We start from the raw sequence: 21,299 nt of genomic DNA, 5'->3' as shown, positions 1-21,299 counted from the left end.
CCCATTGCGTACGTTAATGCGGGGTATGCCTGTATAAAGTGTGTGTGTGTATCATTTCACATGTATACAAATGCTTATTTACCAGTCTTGATACACAGTAATATTTTTATTTCATTTGTATGAGTCTATGGGGGCAGATTCATCGAGTGCTGGTAGAAGATAGTGCACCCGATCCACTGTTAATTCCCTTTGAAGTCAATGATTATGAATTTGCCCTTATGTCAGATGTAATAAAGTCGTTAATTAAGTCTTGTATCTGAGAGGAGTTTACGCTGCTCAGGTGTAGTAATTACGTTTTTTGATAATAAAAAAATGTGTAGGGGAAGGGGGGGGGGGGGGAGAGAATGATGAATGTTGACACAGACCTTTACACATCCCAATATAATATGTGCATCTTATAACTCTTCATCAACACACTCCATGTCCCAGGCTGGTCTATGGGATGCTAAAGTAGTCAAACCCTACACATAGACCTGTCTACTCATTGATTGTCGGTGATTCTTACAGATATTAATGGCGTTATATAAATAAAGACATACATACATACATACAGACATACATACATACATACATACAGACATACATACATACAGACATACATACATACATACATATGTTCACTATGGGCTTTATGCTCTCTACTTTTTTTCCTTTCTCTACACATAGGGATTCAGTCTCACTGTTTTCTTTCAGCTGTCTCAGAGACTTCAAAAGAGCTCCAATGATAAATCAGTATTTTTGCATTAATCTGACATTTTTGGGCCCAGAACCATTCATCTCACAGATTTTGGTCTGTGGAGGTTGACACGTTTGCTCACACTGTGCTTTGATACAACGCCCTGATTAAAAAACACAGTAAAATATTATATTTAAGCAACTGCATTGTAGCCTCTTTATTTGATGGAGACCTGTGTAATTCATGTGTTGGTTTAAGCCCAGAACAACCATTGGTTTCCTGTGTTTCTGCAGTCTCCTCGTCCCTCCAAGGTTCCCCACAGAGTGTGTATCCTCTCTGGAGCTCTCACACCTGTCTGTCGAATGTCAAACATGACAGATGACAATGCTTTCCTACAAGGACTTTTCTTACACGAAAACAACCTTATCTCCCAATGGCCCCAATGTAATAATTCCGGTTATAACTTCAACATCCCAGTATCACCCCTAATGAAATAAAATCAAGTCTAATACGGAAAAATGCTTATAGGCATTGTTCCACTTATATCTGTGTGGATTATTATGATTTTTTTTTTTTTTTTACTGACTTTCATAGGAGACACCAAGTTGAGTTCCAGGGTGGTCTCCGTTATGAATAATAAGCCATACGTTCTAAATCGAATATATGTTGCAAAAACATACCATTGAAAATAAGCAGACCTGACCAGCAGAGCACATCATGTTCAGCACAACGCTACTGAGAATGGCCTATGTATTTAAAACTTGACCTCCCATGAGTGGCCGTCATTTTTCTATGTAGTAATTTTCAATGTAAGGGTCCCTTAATAATAATATTATTAACAATAATAATAATAATGGCAGTATTATAATTCTAAAAAAGTAAATATATATCAATGTGGTGTACACAATGCTGTACTGTACATGGAATTTGTCATACAGAAGTCCCTACCCTGTATAGCTTACAATCTAATGTGTAGTGCCTTGGGTATATGGAGATAAAGTGACTTACTCAAGATCACAAGGCGCTGACGCAGGGATCTGAACTGGCTTCATAAAAAAAAGGCTAAATCCTTCCTGCAGGTCTCTCACATCCCTTTTCTATTTGTTGTTAACTCCTGTGCCGGGTTCTGACGAAGGCAAAAGCAGAACACATACTGTAAAAGCTTGGAAAAGGACCTAGGGGAACAATTAGAAGGGTGTAGTGAAATATGGGAGAGAACGTCAAAACCTTTAGTTTACACATGTGAGATGGTTTACTGGCTATGCGCTTCTTTAACCCAGGCTGTGCAGAAAAGCTGCGTAATACGGCAGACATAAGCTTATAGGGGTCCATGTTAAAATGGATGCGAAGTAAAAAGTGACACTGTGCTCATTTGCATGTTGTTACCCAGAATCCCTGGCTGCATTTGAAGCTGTGTTTGCTAAGCAATAATGGGGCAAGACCGGGTTGCAGACCTGTCTGAGACATGCACATGCACCACAGGTGGTATTTTGTATTTACAGCACACTGTACAAAGAAGATGCTTATAAACAACTCGATTGAGGAATCCATGGATAAGGGCCTTCCCAAAAGATATATCGACCGACAATAAAAAATATACAGATGTAAACAAATTTTTGCAGAAAAATAAATAGGATTATTTTCACTAGTATCTCTTGCCGCCACCTTCCCCTCCCCCATATTTTGTTTTTAGTACTGTTAAATATTATTTCTACTGTTATTATTATTTCTGTACTGTATTGTTTATCTAATTATGTTGGTTTTATAGTCCCCCTTCCACCTTTTCCCTTTTTTGTTTCTGTACCCACCACCCACCCTGAAAACAAAACTGAAGACAAATAAAAATTGTTTGTGGGTGGAGGGGGGGGGGGGGGGAGAAACTCAGTTGTGATACCGCCCTCCCTCCCAGCTAACATCTTTCTCTCCTGCTCCTCGCTTTGGTAGATCTCCATTGAGAATTTTTTGATAAAGCTTTTTAGGCTGACTTTATGGCTTTGTGGATGGTTCTAACCCCGTGGGTGGTACGCCTTTCTAGAAAACATACTGATCTTACGAAACACGAAGACAAGCTATTAATATTTATCATGCTCTCTGACAGATATGGAGTTGCACGCTTGGGAAGCAACCTCGGACCCCTTCCATCTCTCCAGCCCGCATCAGTGAAAACCAAAAACATGGACTAGAGTTCTCCATAACAACAACTCCGAATGTGATAAAATGTAGCCTTTTTTGCAGTAGATGTAATTAATCCTAAGGATCTCTTCTTTTTCCTTAATTTCTTTAAACATGTTTATTGTCTTATGCTTTATTACTACTCTTATTAAGTGAATATTTCGATTCATAGCAAAGATATTACTCAATATAAATAATCTATAAGGTATAATGTTCGACTACCAATTATGAAATAAAGGACGGTACATTAAATCAGTATTCTGTCAACAAACAAACAAACCTATATTATCAATAGGCAAATCTCTCCAACCATAACCATGTACATGCATTTTTTTTGTACCATTATATAAAACTAATTGCTGGTAGTGTAATGTAATTGATTGTTTTATGCTTCAGTAATATTAGGACTTCCCTCCTTTCTTCTTTCCCTCCTCCCTTTCCTTTAACTGTCTACTCTCCGGCCCCCTTTATTTTCCTGAATAAAGAGAAGTGGATGTTGATCCAGGGAGTAATCTGATTGCCAATTCTTGGAGTCAGGAAGGAATTTATTTTTCCCCTTATGAGAATATTGGACATGTCACTGGGTTTTTTTTGTTTACCTTCCTCTGGATCAATATACTGTAAGTAGAGATATTGGATAGAGTATCTGTCGTTTAAATTCACCAAAGGTTGAACTTGATGGACATATGTCTTTTTTCAACCTCATCTACTATGTAACTATGTAATAATATATATTTTTTAAAGGCTTAGTAAAAATGTAACAATAGCCACACCGACTGCTTTGCAACGTTATAATAATATGAGGGGTTGAAATAAAATGAAACTTTAGCCATATAACCAATTTTCCCAATTGTAATGGACCATGCAATTTCTCATGTGACTAATCCGGTATATAGAGCCTGACTGCATTATAAAACAACCTATAGAAAATCACAATGATAGTTATTAACTGGGGGAAAAAATCTGACACATTAAGCAACTAAAATGAGTTCTAAAGATAACATGGACGTAAGTGAATGGCTAAGTGGGGGCGCGCCTTTTTCTGTACAAATCATTACAACTGGAAGAACATATCCTCACAGCCCTAATGTTCTTGCGCGTAAGAAATAATGACTATTATTAAACTCCTTACCTTTCCAGAATATATCCTCATAGCCACAATTTTCCATCTTCTAAAACGATCATTGAATTAATAATCCTTCTAAAAAAAACATCTCCTTGTGACTACAATGTTCCTTGTCTTAAAGGAAGAATCCCTGTTATTCGAGTTCTTCCCTTGTGAGAGCAGCTCCTCGAAGCCTCAATGATACTCTTAGCTAAAGAAATTCTTTATTCGATGCCCACCAAACAGGAACATCTCCCTATGGTTACCATGTTTTTTTCTCTCCTAAATAAATAATACAAAACCACACCACTGACTGTATAAGAACATCTCCTCCAGGCCCCAACGTTCCTGTTCTTCAAGAAATAATTCCTGGTATAACAAAACGTGCCTTATAAAATAATCTCCCAATGGCTGCAGAGTTCTGCCTCCTAAATAAATGATATAAGAATATTAACGTGTAAGAACATCTTTGCAGGGTTCCAGTGTTACTTCTCCTTACAATGTTTTCCTAATAAAAAATAAAAAAAACCTGCTTCCCGACCACATGAGTGAATTTGGATCGGCCGTTATAGACATGTTTTCCAATCTGTCAAAATGCTTCATTGAAAAACGCGGTCTCAGCTATGACCAAAGTGAATCAATAGCAAAGAGATGTTCAAGGGGTTTATTCTGGGTAAATACAGTATTGCATTTTTCACACAAAAAACAGACACCAATAAATATTCTTAATCATGTTGTAAACTGGTAGGTTAATGGTAAGTAGAAACAGGTTTAATATCCTCTACCTATTATGTGATGTCACTGTGTTGAGAAAGACTTTGCTCCGGCAAAATGCCTTCTCCTCTCAACTGCTTTCTTGTCAGTGGTTAACACACACATTCCCAGCTAGCTCAAACTCCCACACCCACCACTTGTCCGTGGCCTCGGTGCTGGGTACTGAAGACACTTTCATTGGCTTACCCATTTCCTCCACTCCACCAAAAGAATATATATTATGCTTAACCCATTCAATGGCTCAACAATTCACTACTGGGTCCTGCGGCACTCCAGAGGTTCAGAAAGCCAACTACATGAAGTTGTTCTTTATTTCAAGCTAAGTGGGATCATTCTTTGTGAAAGTCCTTTTTCAGACTGGACTTGAATATGGGTAACAAAGATGTTTATTGGATAAGTTAGTGTTAGGCAATTCCAGAGGCACGATGCAGCAAGCAAGAAATGCTTGTGGTGTGACAGGGCAGTAGAGAAAAGTGGGGTACAGAGGAGACTGCCTTGGGCACAGCAAATGGAGAGACGATAGTGGAGCATGTAGGTGTAGGGTATTCATTATGAGAATTGGTGTAACTATTGCATTCTGGAAAGTTGCAAGAGCAGAGGCAGGAGTTGACGATGTGAGTGTTGGGACAAGACAAGAGGAATGAGGCCAGGTAAGCAAGTAAGGGAATAGAGCATGTTATTTTACTCTATACATTGGAATGGTAATAATGATTATCTGTAATGGCCAAATGGGGACAGTAAATACCCATCTGCCTAATGATAAAAGAACAAAAGACCCATCCACAGTTCTCACAAAGCATCAACAAGCCTACATTTTATTTTGGTCTTGAAAACATCATACAGAGCATGCAATTCATGTACCGTACTGAGATTCTGGGTGCAGACATGCAAATGAGGACTGTGTTTGTTTTACTTTCAGATCCCTATTCCTGCCAGGATTCTTTCCTCCAAAGCTGCAGACAAATCTGCATCAACCTCTTTGCAGACCAGCAACGCATTGAAAAGTGCAAGGCTGGGGTTAAGGAAGTACAAAGCTAGCAAATCTACTAAAGGACCGTTCTGTCACACAGAATAATCAGCCTACATTCAATTTCTGGGTCTGCAACTGTAATTAAGATAATATACTGTATATATTTTTTATTAAAAAACAGGGCAAGCAAATTCAATGATGCAATGATACAGTATATTACGAAGATAATTTTTTTTTGTAGAATACAATGTTTAAAGAACAAATATTGCCAATCATAGGCTGTAATTCAGAGAAGAGAGTAGATATCAACTGAGGCACACAGTATGATGTAGGCTACTGTGTAGTAGGAGAAGTAGCAGATGAATGTTCCAATAGTGACCACAAAGGCCAGAAAATCTAAGGTAAGTGAGCTAGGGCCTTATTCTGTATCTGGAGAAGCAGTCGTTCGGGTCATTTTCAGCTGAAAACCCCAAGACTGTCTGATAGACCCACACTGGGGACAAACATAGCGAACCCCTCCACTTTGAAGGTTACAGTAAAAACAGCACATCCTTTCCATGGTTGGAAAGAAGATAGCATACCTACCCACTTTATCTATATAGCAGGTACACTACATGTTTTGGGACCGGTAAGACCAGCTGAACCTATTAACGAGAAATTATTTTGTGTATGGTAAGCTGCATAGGTTAGGGGGCTTGCTTGCAAGTACCTCCATCCAGCACGATAACAAGAACTACAGTAGCGGAATGGGACTATTAGACATGGCCATTTCACCGCAGACATCCAGCTGCCGAGGGAGACTTGTTCTTCGCCATTTAGCTGCTGGCCGTTTCAGCCCCAAGGTTGGTGATTGTTAGGGTTTTTAGTGTAAGGGGTTAATGGGGTAAGGTTTTTAGGGTAAGTACTTATGTTTAGGGTTTTTAGGGTAAGGAGGTGAGGGGTTAAGGTTTTTAGGGTAAGGTGTTTAAGGAGTAAGGCTTTAATGGTAAGGTTTTTAGAGTAAGGGTTTAATGGGGTAAGGTATTTAGGGTAAGGAATTAAAGTTATTAGGGCAAGGGGACACATTACCTGCGGTGGGCAAATGTCCCGTTGGCTAAACGGCCATATCAAAATGTCCAGGACTGCTACAGTGGTAGCTATTTGTATATGCAAAATGTTTGAGGGTCTGAAAGAGAAGTGTTTTGAACATAACAATTTGTATTGCACTGGGGACATGGTAGTTGTGTCATTAGCAGTGCCAGCTAAACCCAGACTGACGCCACATGCTCATATGTTATCAGCAGGGCCACCAACATGGAAGGATGGGGGGTGGGGGGGTTTCCCGGGCTTGGAGGTGGAGGCTGGCAAGTCTGTGATTTGCCGGACGGTTGGCCCTCACCGTGCTTGACAGGACGCAACTCTCCCCGCCTCCCTACACCCCTTCCCAACTTGACTGGACAAACACCCGAGTAAAAAAAAAATACCCAGAATACCCACAGGTCATCAACTTGACCCCCACTCCTACTCAACAACCCGGGACCCCAGTAAAGACTGTAGTCCCGGGAGACCTGTCGGTGGCCCTGGTTAAAAGATCATGGTTCTCATTTCTAAGTGGAATAAATCCAAAATGACCTGAGAATAAAGCAAAATTAAAAGCAGAATTAAGAATCAGCCTGTTTCGCTTAAATAAATACCTGTTAACTGGCTCCAGATCCCCTATGTGATAGTGATCAAGTCCTATAATAAAGATGAAATCCACGCTATCTTTGATGATAAAACCCACATTGGGGGGATGCCTAGAAAAACTCTAATGAATATAATCAATAGTAGTGCTATACACAGTAAAAAAATTGATTGTATGAGGGGGGTCAATGTGCCAATAGAATTCAAAACCTATCAATTCAAGCAAATCTCACCAATAACAGCATGTACTGTAACTATATAAACAATAGTATATAAATATGAAATATACGTGAATGTCTGCACACAACACATACATAGGGTATAGATACATAAGACAACAAGAGTGAAGTCCAGGTCAAAAGGAAATGGACTATCTGGTTCCTTCTTTTGACCATAAAAGTCACTGCCCCCTCCCCCCCCCCCCCCTACAACTACCTCTCGGCAGCCACCGGCACACCGCCCCCCCAGCCACCAAGCCTGACCTGAGACCATCCCCCAGGTAAGTCTGATTTTTATATTTTTTTTTTGGTGGGGGATGGGGTATTTTTTATATGTATTTGGGGAGTTGGGGTATTTGTTATATGTATTGGGGGGTTGGGGTATTTTTTATATGTATTGGGGGGTTGGGGCATTTTTTGATGTGTGTGTGTGTGTGTATGTGTGTATGTGTGTACATATATGTGTGTATGTATGTATATATATATATATATATATATATATATATATGTATGTATATATATGTGTATGTATGTATATATATGTGTATGTATGTGTATATATAATATAATATATATATATATATATATATATATACATACACACATACACACATACATCAAAAAATGCCCCAACCCCCCAATACATATAAAAAATACCCCAACCCCCCCAATACATATAACAAATACCCCAACCCCCCCAATACATATATAAATATATATATATATATATATATACGTACATACATACATACATACATACATACATACACACATATATATATACACAGTGTTCGACAAATCACCCAAAAATCTACTCGCCCAACCAAAAAATCTACTCGCCACCTAGTCCCGCCCCCAACCCCGCCCCTAGTCCCGCCCCCAACCCCGCCCTTAGTCCCGCCCCCAACCCCACTTTAAAATAAAATATATAAATAAAATACATTTAATAAATTCCTAGTCAGAACAACATTCGTTTTTGACATAAATGTATTTATTGTATTACTTTATACTACAATTAGTCAGTGTGTGTGTGTGTGTGTGTGTGTGTGTATGTTGGATCTAGAAATAAAAGCCAGATGTGAATGACTAGTTTCCTGAACCCCTTAACCAGTGTCTGGACGTCCCCGCTTCACAATATCTAAAGCAGCCTGATCCGCAGTCCCTTAATGTCCAGGTACCTTCATTCCAGCAATCTTATACATTGGAGGGGAGGTGTTCCCTATCTGTCTTCTGGGTTAGGGGGGATTCCGATGTTTCCTGTGTGAAGCTCGAGAGTTAGATCTGGAAGAAAGCAGTATAAGTTATTTCGGTGTAGTATAGGGTTAAGATATATAGGGTAAATAAGATATCCAGATCCAGAGTGAGAGACAGAGAGAGTGTGGGGGAGAGAGACAGAGAGAGTGTGGGGGAGAGAGACAGAGAGAGTGTGGGGAGAGAGACAGAGAGAGTGTGGGGAGAGAGACAGAGAGAGTGTGGGGGAGAGAGACAGAGAGAGTGTGGGGGAGAGAGACAGAGAGAGTGTGGGGGAGAGAGACAGAGTGTAGGGGAGAGAGACAGACAGAGTGTAGGGCAGAGAGACAGACAGAGTGTATGGGAGAGAGACAGGGAGGGGAGAGAGACAGGGAGGGGAGAGACAGAGAGAGTAGAGAGAGAGAGGAGATAGGGGGGGGCTGACTGATGGATGGAACTGATGGGGGGAACTGGGTGAGGAGATGATGACTGACTGGGTGACTTTGACTGACTAGGTGGGGGGGACTGACTGATTGGGGGGTACCTCTGGTGTCACACACACACTCCCATATACACACAATCCCATATACACAAACTCTCCCATATACACACACACACACTCCCATATACACACACACACACACACACATACACACACTCCCATATATACACACACACACACTCCCATATACACACACACCCATATACACACACTCACACACATATATACACACACACACCCATATACACACACACACACATATACACACACACACACCCATATACACACACACACACACACACTCCCATATACACACACATACACACACTCCCATACACACACACTCTCTCTCACTCTACACAGACGGAGGGGGGTCGGAACAGAGGAAATGCCGAGACCAGCACCACCACCCGCCCCCCCCTCCTCCCGCGCAGACAGCGGGAGCTCCGGGGACAGTGGTGGGGGGAAGAAACCCCCCGCTACCACCTCCATGCAGGCAGCGGGAGCACCGGGCACGTGGGGGGGATCAGAGGGAAGCGGGGACCTGAGGGACATCCCCGCTCCCATCTCCTGCCCCGCGGGCTGACACAGGGGGGAAGCGGGGACAGGAGAACACCCCCGCTCCCATCTCCTGCCCCGCGGTGACAGGGGTAAGCAGGAACCGGAGGGACATCCCCGCTCCCATCTCCTGCCCCGCGGGCTGTCACACGGTGACAGGGGGAAGCGGGGACCTGAGGGACTGTCACGGGGGGAGCACCGGGGACAGGAGAACACCCCCGCTACCACCTCCATAACTGCGGGTAGCGGGAGCGCCGGGGACAGGGGGAAGGCACAGATAGTACTTACTGTGTCCTCCATGGAAAAACAAAATGGCCGCTCGTTGGGGGCGGGCTCATATAGAGCCTGGCCGCGCGCCCACAAAGCCTGGGAGCGCGCGCCAATCTGCTGTTAGGTAGGGGGATTTTTTTTTTTCAGCGCGAGCAGAGAAATTTCAGCGCGAGCGGGGGGAAATTTAAAAAAACAATATTTACTCGCCCGGGGGTTAAATCCACCCGCCCCGGGCGTGTAAATGTATAGGATTGTCGAACACTGTATATATATATGATAATGGGGAAAGGCGGGGTTGCAGACCTGCCTAAGACATGCAGATGAGCATACAGCTATATTTGCATATATATATATATATATATATATATACAGGAATATTTACAGTTGCTATATATATATATATATGTATATGTATATATATGTATATATATATATATATATATATATATATATATATGTAGCCCCCTGTAAACAGCACAGGCTATACCTATCTTCCTTCTACTGTGGTAAGTCCTGTTAAGATCAGGCGCCAGTAATCATTATGGGTTTTCCCCCGTCATAGCTCTAACCTGAATGGTAGATGCCGGCCTGGACTCTGCTGCAGGCGTGAGCAAGAGGGAGGTTCTGCTGACACCAGGAGGGGAGGGGCTAGCTCTATATTTAGCAGCCCACTCCGGCGAGTGAGAGTTGTCTTCACGATTGCTGTGTGTGCCATGTTGGTTCTTATTGAGGGTCCGCTAAGGAAGAGTTCGAGCGAGCAGAGAGACCAAGGGTCTAAAGCTGCTGAGTATTAGGCCGTAAGCCACGAGTCCTGCGGAACGGTCCGAGGAGTATCGGGAGGCTACGAGCTCCCCGGCGCAGCATGCCGGTTGAGAGCGAGAGGAACCAAACCGATCAGCATCTGTAAGTAGAGCTGATAGAACCATAGACTGGTGGACCAATGCCCTCACCCCGCTGCCAGGGGTAATGGGAATTGAAATCCAGACCCACCCCGAGAATAACTTCGGGGGTGGGCCACGGGGTATTGCCGCCCTAGCTCAGACCATCCTGTCGGCCGAGTGACTTGGAGGGAAGGAGAGGAGGAGGTCGTGGGGAGTTGAGCAGGTTGTACTTGGCTCTGGCGATTGTTTTGTGGCTGCTGTGTAACGAACGGGGAGTCACGCCGCTCTTGGCGTGCTCCCCACTTACCTGCAGCCCTGCCAGGGCTTCCCGCGTCTCACAAGGATCCCTCCTCCAGGTCGCCGAGCTTCGTTTCCGCTGTGCGTGCACGCACGTCAGTCCTCTTCTTCTGCCTTCGGGTCTGGGCGTGTGCCCGCTCACGCATCCACAGGCGCGGCCACACGGAGGCGCACCAGCCTCTTAAAGGCACAGTACCTATTTCCAATGCTGCAATCCAATATACCAGTTCTTCTAGGATCTATAGCCCCTCCTCCAGGAACTCATCTAGACCTATCCCTGTCTCAGCCTGGCCCATTCACACACCCCCACCTTGCTACTCTGCCATTGGACCCTCTTGCCTATATATACCCTGCAGCTTCATTAACTCGTCGGCTGAGCATAGAACCAGTTGTTCTCATCACTCTCTGCCTCCCCAGTCCTGTCTTGTCCTGTCTTGTTTTGCAGTCTTCCTCGTGTACCGAACCGGCTTCCTCTACGACTATCCGCACCTCTGGCATCCCGAACTTGGCGTACGGCAATACGACTCTCCGCACCTCTGGCACCCCGAACCCGGCAAACGGTAAACGATTACGTCCTTCTCTCTAACCCCGGACTTGGCGAACAGCACCCTCTACCATCCGTACCTCTCCTGCCCCGACTCGGACTCCCGGACCACTCTACTCTCAAGACGTGCCCTCGTGGCTGTGGGTGGCGTTATATCCTATCCCACCTCAGCACCGCGGTCCCGCCTCGTTTGTGGTGAGCTCGTCCTGACATTATGCTCAGACCAACAAACATGGACCCCGCTGAGGTGGAGCGTACTTTAAATTCCCACACGAATCTCTTCACCAGGCTAGAGACTTATCTGGAACAAGCTGATAGGCGGATGGATATGTTTCAGCAGAGCCTTCATTCCCTTACCATTCAAGTCCGACCTTCCAGTCGGGAACCTTCACCCATGGCTCCCACAGCCTCCGCAACAGCCTTTCCGGCACCTCCGTTTGCTTTGAAACCCCGTATTCCTGCTCCCAAATGCTATGCTGGGGATCCCCAAGGATGTAGGGGTTTCTTTAATCAATGTTTCATCCAATTCCGACTCTCGCCCTCTCGTTTTGTCTCTTCCATTTCTAAGGTCGGCTATATCGTGGCTCTTCTCACCGACGAGGCGCTGGCCTGGGCTTCTCCCATCTGGGAACAACAAGGGCCCATCACACAGAACATCGACCTCTTCGCCCATGAGTTCCGAAGAGTCTTCAACACCCCTGCACGGCAATTAACGGCAGCTTATTCTCTCCACCACATAACCCAGGCAGATCGTTCCGTTGCCCGGTACGCTGTGGAGTTCCGCACCCTTGCTGCTGAGACGGGATGGAACAATGAAGCACTATCTTCTGCGTTTTGGCAAGGCCTGTCAGAATCCCTAAAGGATGAACTCGCGGCGCGGGAATGTCCCACTGACCTAGAGGATTTGATCGGTCTGTGCATTCGGGTGGACCAGCGTCTGCAGGAGCGGAAGATTGAACGTTCTCGTTACCATCAACGGGTTTCAAGGCCTCTTGCCCCATCATTCGTGCCTCCAACACCTCCATCCTGGGATGTCCCGGAACCAATGCAGTTGGGAGGTAATAAGCTGTCTTCTGCCGAGAAGCAACACTGGCGCAATGCCGGTCTCAGCATGTACTGTGGCAATTCCAGTCACTTAGTACTCCAGTGTCCCCACAAGCCGGGAAACGCCAACTCCCAATGAGATCCCCGAGAGTCTCGTTGGGAATACTGTCTCTCTCTCCCATCATCAAAGACCTCCTTCCCACCAGGATACTGTTGCCAGTAACACTGTCTGGAGAGGGGTTTCATACTCAAGCACAGGCGTTCATAGACTCCGGTTCCGCAGGCAATTTCATCGATCAAACCTTTGCTAGACGGAACAATATTCAACTTATCAGTAAGAGGACGCCGGTGGGTCTGGAGGCCATTGACGGTCGACCCCTACAGCCAGCATTCATCACGCTACAAACGGTGCCTCTTCTACTGCAGTTCGTCGACGTTCATACGGAGATCATTACCCTCGATGTTATCCACACTCCCTCCGTTGAGTTGATTTTGGGTCTTCCTTGGCTCCAAGTCCATAATCCTCGCATCGACTGGACAGATCGGGAACCCATCCAGTGGGGTGCTCCATGTGCCAAGTCCTGTACTAGGATATTTCAGAAGGTTGGTGGGTTGTGTACCCTGCCAGAGAAGGTCGACTCCTTGCCTTCTGTGTATTTGGAATTCCGCAATGTGTTCGACAAAGCACGATCCGAGGTTCTACCTCTGCACCGACCTTTCGACTGCCCGATTGACCTGCTGCCCGGGGCAGCTCTTCCCAGGGGACGATCCTACCCACTCTCTCTCCCAGAGACTAAAGCCATGAACACTTACATTGCAGAGAATTTAGAGAGGGGTTTCATCCGAAAATCTTCCTCCCCAGTCGGAGCAGGCTTCTTTTTCGTAAAAAAGAAGGACGGTTCTCTTCGTCCATGCATCGATTACCGGGGTTTGAATAACATCACGCGCAAGAACCGCTACCCGCTGCCCTTGATATCGGAACTTTTCGACCGTCTTCAGGGAGCTACTATTTTTTCTAAACTGGATCTAAGAGGCGCCTACAATCTAGTAAGGATACGTGAGGGGGACGAGTGGAAGACTGCTTTTAACACGCATGACGGCCACTATGAATACCTGGTCATGCCGTTCGGTCTATGCAACGCACCCGCAGTCTTTCAGGATTTTGTCAATGAGATTTTCCAGGACATTCTTAACAAATTCCTTATCGTCTACTTAGACGACATCCTAATCTTTTCTAAATCCACTCAAGAACACATCAAACACGTTCAACAGGTGCTGTTACGCCTCCGGGAGAACCATCTCTTTGCGAAATTGGAGAAATGCCAGTTCCATCTGACGTCCGTGGCATTTCTGGGATACATTATCTCTGACTCCGGCTTCAATATGGATCCAGAGAAACTTAAGGCCATTTTGGACTGGCCCCGTCCGACCACCCTCAAAGCCGTGCAACGCTTTCTAGGTTTTGCAAACTATTATCGGCGCTTCATTCGCAATTTTTATTCTACGGTATCTCCCATCACTGCTCTAACCAAGAAAGGTGCAGATCCCTCATCATGGTCCGAAACCGCCATACGGGCATTTAATCTTCTAAAAAAGGCTTTTGTGTCTGCCCCTATCCTCACCCACCCAGACCCTAAACTTCCATTTACTCTGGAAGTGGATGCCTCTGACATCGGGGCTGGTGCTGTCGTGTCCCAAAGGACTTCTCCCTTAGCCAGGTTACACACATGTGCCTTCTTTTCGAAGAGATTCTCTTCCGCAGAACGGAATTACGATGTCGGTAACCAGGAGCTCTTGGCAATCAAGTTGGCATTAGAAGAATGGAGACACCTCTTAGAAGGTACAGAGACACCCATAACCATACTCACAGACCATAAGAACCTTCTCTACTTAGAAGGGGCACGTCGTTTGAGCGCTCGACAAGCCCGCTGGGCACTATTCTTTTCGCGGTTCAATTACCTCATCTCCTTCATTCCTGGCTCCAAAAACTTGAAGGCGGATGCCCTGTCCCGACAGTTCCTTGCAGAGGATAGGTCTGAAGAGCAGCTAGAGACGATAATTCCCTCTAAATTTATTGTGTCCACGAACTCCTTTGATATCATGGACAAGATTCGATCCGAGCAATCTCGGGCTCCGATGGGGTTCAAGGTTCCGGAGGGAAGACTCTACACGGCACCCCAACATCGCAAGAGAGTCCTCGAGTGGTGCCATTCCTCTAAATCGGCAGGACATCCAGGGATACGGAAAACCAACGACCTTGTCCAGCGTACCTTCTGGTGGCCAGAGAGGGCTAAGGATGTGGAGGAGTTTGTAAAAGCCTGTGGCACATGCGCTCGCAACAAAGTACCCCGGGTCAGACCAGCAGGTCTTCTCCTTCCTTTACCCATTCAAGATTGGCCTTGGAACCATATTTCTATGGATTTCATCGTAGAGCTCCCAACCTCGAAAGGGATGAATACTATTCTTGTGGTAATTGATCGTTTTTCCAAACAGACGCACCTTGTTCCCTTGAGGGGTCTTCCGAATTCCTCCAGGCTTGCGGATGTTTTCGTCCAGGAAATTTTTCGCCTTCATGGAGTGCCCTCAACCATCGTTTCTGATCGAGGGTCCCAATTCGTGTCAAGATTTTGGCGAGCCTTTTCTTGAAAATTGGGTATTTCACTGCAATTCTCCTCTGGATACCACCCACAGACCAATGGGCAGACGGAGAGGGCCAACCAAAACCTGGAACAATACCTTCGATGTTTTATAACCGATACACAGGATGACTGGGTGGATCTGCTTCCTTGGGCCGAGTTTGCTCTTAACTCCCTTCGCAATGACTCCACTCAAGAATCTCCCTTCTTTATAAATTGTGGCTTTCATCCTTCCCGTTTACCCTTCTCCCCTCTATCCTCAGGAGTACCAGCGGTTGACAAGCGCATCTCCCGGCTGAAAGACTTATGGAGGAGGATTCAGGAGAACTTAAAAGTGGCCACAGGGAGACAGAAACTCCAGGCAGACCGCCTTCGACGCCAGGTCCCGGAGTTCACTCCAGGAGACAGAGTTTGGCTTTCTTCCAGGAATATATGACTAAAGGTTCCTACCATGAAGCTAGCACCCAAGTTCCTCGGTCCCTTTCCCGTGGTCAGGAGGATTAATCCTGTGGCTTATCGCCTGCGCCTTCCACCCTCGATGAAGATTCCTTCAGTCTTCCATGTATCTTTGCTTAAACCAGCATTTCAGAGTCCTCGCTTTTCTAAGACCACTTCTCCTCCACTTCCTCTTCTGATCCAAGGCCAGCAGGAGTACGAGGTCCAGTCTATCCTGGATTCTAGGATTTCCAGAGGAGGAGTACAATACCTGGTCCACTGGAGGGGGTTCGGACAAGAGGAACATTCATGGATTCCCCACCGGGATCTCCACGCACCTCGACTCGTCCAGGCTTTCCATCGTAGGAATCCCTCCAAGCCATGTCATGGACGCCCGGAGGTCGCCCCTGAAGGGGGGGGTACTGTAACGAACGGGGAGTCACGCCACTCTCTGCGTGCTCCCCACTTACCTGCAGCCCTGCCAGGGCTTCCCGCGTCTCACACGGATCCCTCCTCCAGGACGCCGAGCTCCGTTTCCCCTGTGTGCGCTTGCGCACGTCAGTCCTCTTCTTCTGCCTTCGGGTCTGGGCGTGTGCCCGCTCACGCATCCACAGGCGCAGCCACACGGAGGCGCGGCCACACGGAGGCGCACCAGCCTCTTAAAGGCACAGTACCTATTTCCAATGCTGCAATCCAATATACCAGTTCTTCTAGGATCTATAGCCCCTCCTCCAGGAACTCATCTAGACCTATCCCTGTCTCAGCCTGGCCCATTCACACACCCCCACCTTGCTACTCTGCCATTGGACCCTCTTGCCTATATATACCCTGCAGCTTCATTAACTCGTCGGCTGAGCATAGAACCAGTTGTTCTCATCACTCTCTGCCTCCCTAGTCCTGTCTTGTCCTGTCTTGTTTTGCAGTCTTCCTCGTGTACCGAACCGGCTTCCTCTACGACTATCCGCACCTCTGGCATCCCGAACTTGGCGTACGGCAATACGACTCTCCGCACCTCTGGCACCCCGAGCCCGGCAAACGGTAAACGATTACGTCCTTCTCTCTAACCCCAGACTTGGCGAACAGCACCCTCTACCATCCGTACCTCTCCTGCCCCGACTCGGACTCCCGGACCACTCTACTCTCAAGACGTGCCCTCGTGGCTGTGGGTGGCGTTATATCCTATCCCACCTCAGCACCGCGGTCCCGCCTCGTTTGTGGTGAGCTCGTCCTGACATGCTGGAAGCCTTATCGTTGGGATATCGTTGCCCTGTCAAATAAAAAGACTGTTCTACACCCGTAAAGACTGTGTGTGATTTGGAGAGTATAAACCTGGGACCCGAGGGGTTCTTCTATACCGGTCCTTTCCCATTACCCTGGGAGTATAGAAGATGGAGGCGCTGCACCACTGAGATAATATGGAGGCTACCACCCCAGAAGCCCGGTCCTGGCTCCCCCACAACATTGCGGGAAGATCAGGCCCTCCTGTTCCTCACAGGAACGCACCACTACACCTGTAACCAGCCCCCATGCATCCCTCACACTCCTGTAGACATGGGGGGGGGGGGGAGATGGGGAAACAGGGTTACATATATATATACCACAATTATTAAGGTTATGGTGGGTAAAAAAAGTGACAAAAACCCTCCACAGTAAAGCATAAAGCAACTGTAAATATTCCTGTATGATCATTTGCATGTCTTAGACAGGTCTGCAACCCTATCTTTCCCCATTATCACCCAGCACACAGCGCTTCCACTGCAGCAAGGGATTCTGGGAAGTGACATGCAAATGAGCACAGTGTCACCTTTTGTCTCAAGCTCGTATTACACAAGCAAATCCTCAAGCCAATGCATACTGTTTTAAACACAGCTTTTAGACAGAGGCTGGGATGTGATGCCTTCCATGCATTCTATGCATTGTGAGTGACGACGCTGACCTGGAAGCCCTCTACAACGAGTGAGACACCTGAACAGCGAGGATATGCCTGGTTATCTTCGATACACGAATTGTTACCACGGATTCCCCCCAACACAGTGACTAAAACGGCTTTCAATCCGGAGTTGCAGTCGAGTTCCCACTCTACATGCTGGCGATTGAGTACAATCTCATACATGCGATTTATTATTCTCTGTTTGTGAGTGAACAGTTCATATTTTACCAGTCCCATATATAAATTTGTTAACCTTACTACACTATGAGTGCGCCTGTTTTTTGTTTTTTTCTCCATATATATATATATATATATATATATATATATATACATATATATATATATATATATACTCACACACACACACACACACACACACACACATCAAAAAAATACCCCCCCCCCCAATACATATATATTTATTTATATATAATTTTATATATATATATATATATATATATATATATATATATATATATATATACACAGTATATATATATATATATACATACACACTGTATATTGGGGTATTTTGTATATGTTCTTGGGGGGGTTGGGGTATTTTTTATATGTATTGGGGGGGGTTTGGGTATTTTGTGTGTATACATATATATTTTTTTTTAATATGTGTAACGGGTATTCCCCCACCCAATCACAGATTATAGTGTGGGTGCGGAGAATGTACAGTGTTACCAGCGTGTGGTGCGTTACCTGTTCGCTCACAGGAGGGCTGAGCTTCCGCCAAGGGGAACCTGGGGCAATTATGATACTATGAGTAACCACTTACTCGGTGCAGCGCCTCCACTTGCGATGGTTCCTAGCAGAGCAGGAATTGTTCCTCGCAGGACATCATACAATAACCATATACACGTATGTGATATAACCAAATACCTTTTACTTTGGTACAGCATACAACACATATATTATCACACTGAATATAACAGGTGTCCCTCCCCAGAGGCAACACTGATTACGGCGTCACGCAGAACATTTCCCCAACACCAGGTGATCCCACCCAGTGTCCAGTAGTTCCCACCCAATGTCCCGCACTCTTGGAGAGAGAATGTGGGTGACTGCGCAGTCACTATTAAACTAAGGGCCCGTTGGTGCACTTGTTGATTTAATAGTACCTGCCCGAGCACTCCGGTGCTTGGATCTCCAACTGGCTTCGCAAAGGATCCGGCGACCGAAGAACACCGGAACCACCTCCAGGGCGATCCCACCCGGAGAACTGCTGCAGCCGCAACAAAGAACTGCGCCCACTCGCTGCACGGTGGCGCAGCGTCCGCTGTGTCCCTATGGGGTTCCTTCTGAACTACAGGGACACGCGCTATACTATAGGCCGTCCCTACAGCACAGCAACCTGTAATGGCTTTGGGGAAAACTCCTAGGGGCCTGCGGGGTAGCCTATTGTATGCAGTGGTCCCTGACCCCCTGCACCCGCACTACCTCCTCCCGTACTACCCGAGTCCCTTCTGCCTCACTATTACTTAACTGATCCCAGCGCCTGCAGCAACAAGCTGTGACCCACTGGATGCTTGCAGCCAACGTGCTGCGCAACACTGTGCCTGCCTGTCAGACCTCACGGCACTGACAGCCTTGACCCTGACAAGACAGCACACTGACACTAAGGGCAGCGTCCCTATCTTAGGCCGTCCCTATTCAATTACCCACTAACCTGATGGGGAGTAGGGACCTACCTGGTATGTGGATACCTATCTGGGTGCAAGAGCTGCACTCACTCCCTGCACCCTTCCTTCCCTCACAGCTCCCCTGCTCCAACTGATGTAAGTGACAGGGTCCCTAACCTGAGGGCTGTCCCTGGCAACACTCACTCCACTGGGTGAGTCAGGGCTATCTCGGGCATTGGGGGTTGCTGGCCTAGTACAGGGAGTCACTGACTCCTGTACCCTACCTCCTTCCCTTGGCTGCTCCTCGCTCTGACTGACAAAAACCCTGTCTGCACACAACATTGTTGCAACTCTGCAGCATGAGAAGCTGCCAGCTCTATTGGCTTCAATGCTGCCTGTGACAAGGGTGAAAGTGCATTCCCCAGAGGCTGCTGGGAATTGTAGTTCTTGGTACAGCTCTTTTCTATGGGGACCGCGTGCGCGATCTTTACTGCGCAGGGGCGAAGCTCGCGCCACAACCAAGAGGGCGGGGCCCGCCGGGAGAAGTCGCCATCCCCTTCCCCCACTGCCACAGGGGTAAGGCAGGGGGCAAAAGGAAGATCAGGGGAACCGGGGGTGACCTCCTTACATATGTATTGGGTAGGTGTTTTTTGTATGCATTTGGGGGGGTTGTATATATTTGGGGGGTGGGGATTTTTTTTAAATGTATTCGGGAGTGGGAAGTTTTTTGCAGTGGGGGGTGGGAAGTTTTTTGGTATATATCTTGTGGGGGGAATTGTGTGAGGGGGAGGGAATGAGTGAGCGATGGTAATTGACGGAGGGAGAGGAGAGAGGGGGTGAGTGAGGAAAAGAGGGAGTAAGAGTGAGAAGCAGGGGAGAGAAATACATGCGAGGCAGAAGAGTTTGAGTGGGTGAGATGGAAGGGAGAGGAATACATGGGAAGGGGGGGAGAGAGGGGGCTCGTGAGGTGCACAAACCACTCTTCACCCCACCTCCACCCACAAAACACACACTGCAGCCCCCCTCTGCACCTACAAACACACACTGCAGAAAGACACACAAATCAACAAAACACTCTGCCACCTCTACATCCACAAAACACACACCAGCAGCCCCCCTCTACACCCACTGCAGCCCCCTGTACACCACACACTGCAGGCACACACACACCAACAAACCACTCTGCACCCCTCCTCCACCCACAAAACTCACACTGAACATACACACACTACAGCACCCCCTCTACACCAACAAAACACACACACAGCAGACACACACACAACAAGACTCTGCTGCCCTCCCTACACCCACAAAACACACACCAACAGAAGACACACTAATAAAACACTCTACTGACCTCCTTTACACGCAAAAAAACACACACAGACACACAAACCTTTCCCCTTACTCTACTGTGCAGAGCACTCTGTAGGCAGGGTGGGTGAGGAGTCAGTGCCTTGCTGCAGGCAGGGTGGGTGAGGAGTCAGTGCCTTGCTGCAGGCAGGGTGGGTGAGGAGTCAGTGACTTGCTGCAGGAAGGGTGGGTGTGGAGTCAGTGCCTTGCTGCAGGCAGGGTGGGTGAGGAGTCAGTGCCTTGCTGCAGGCAGGGTGGGGGAGGGACTTTCACGGACAATATTGAGATGTGGTACAGGTTCATCGATGATGTGTTCTTGATGTGGAGAGGACCTATAGATCTCCTCAAGACCTTCATCGATGGCCTGAACCAGAATACAAATAATCTCAAATTGACATATGAGATTGGTCC

At 46.6% G+C, this 21,299-nt stretch overlaps 1 protein-coding gene across 1 annotated transcript in view; it reads right to left on the bottom strand.

Moving 5' to 3' along the window:
• The window catches only part of ASTN1 (astrotactin 1), a 117,717-nt gene extending 97,885 nt beyond the window's left edge, over positions 1–19,832 (bottom strand). Inside the window, exon 1 of the mRNA XM_075616644.1 lies at positions 19,035–19,832. The gene's annotated coding sequence lies outside the window, so the exon portion shown is untranslated. The remainder of the gene's footprint in view (positions 1–19,034) is intronic.
• Positions 19,833–21,299: the final 1,467 nt, after the last annotated feature.

The sequence above is a fragment of the Ascaphus truei genome, chromosome 10 (assembly GCF_040206685.1).
Source record: "Ascaphus truei isolate aAscTru1 chromosome 10, aAscTru1.hap1, whole genome shotgun sequence".
Lineage (NCBI taxonomy): Eukaryota > Metazoa > Chordata > Amphibia > Anura > Ascaphidae > Ascaphus > Ascaphus truei.
Note: the sequence above shows the minus strand (reverse complement) of the source record. Positions and strands in the feature narration are given on the sequence as shown.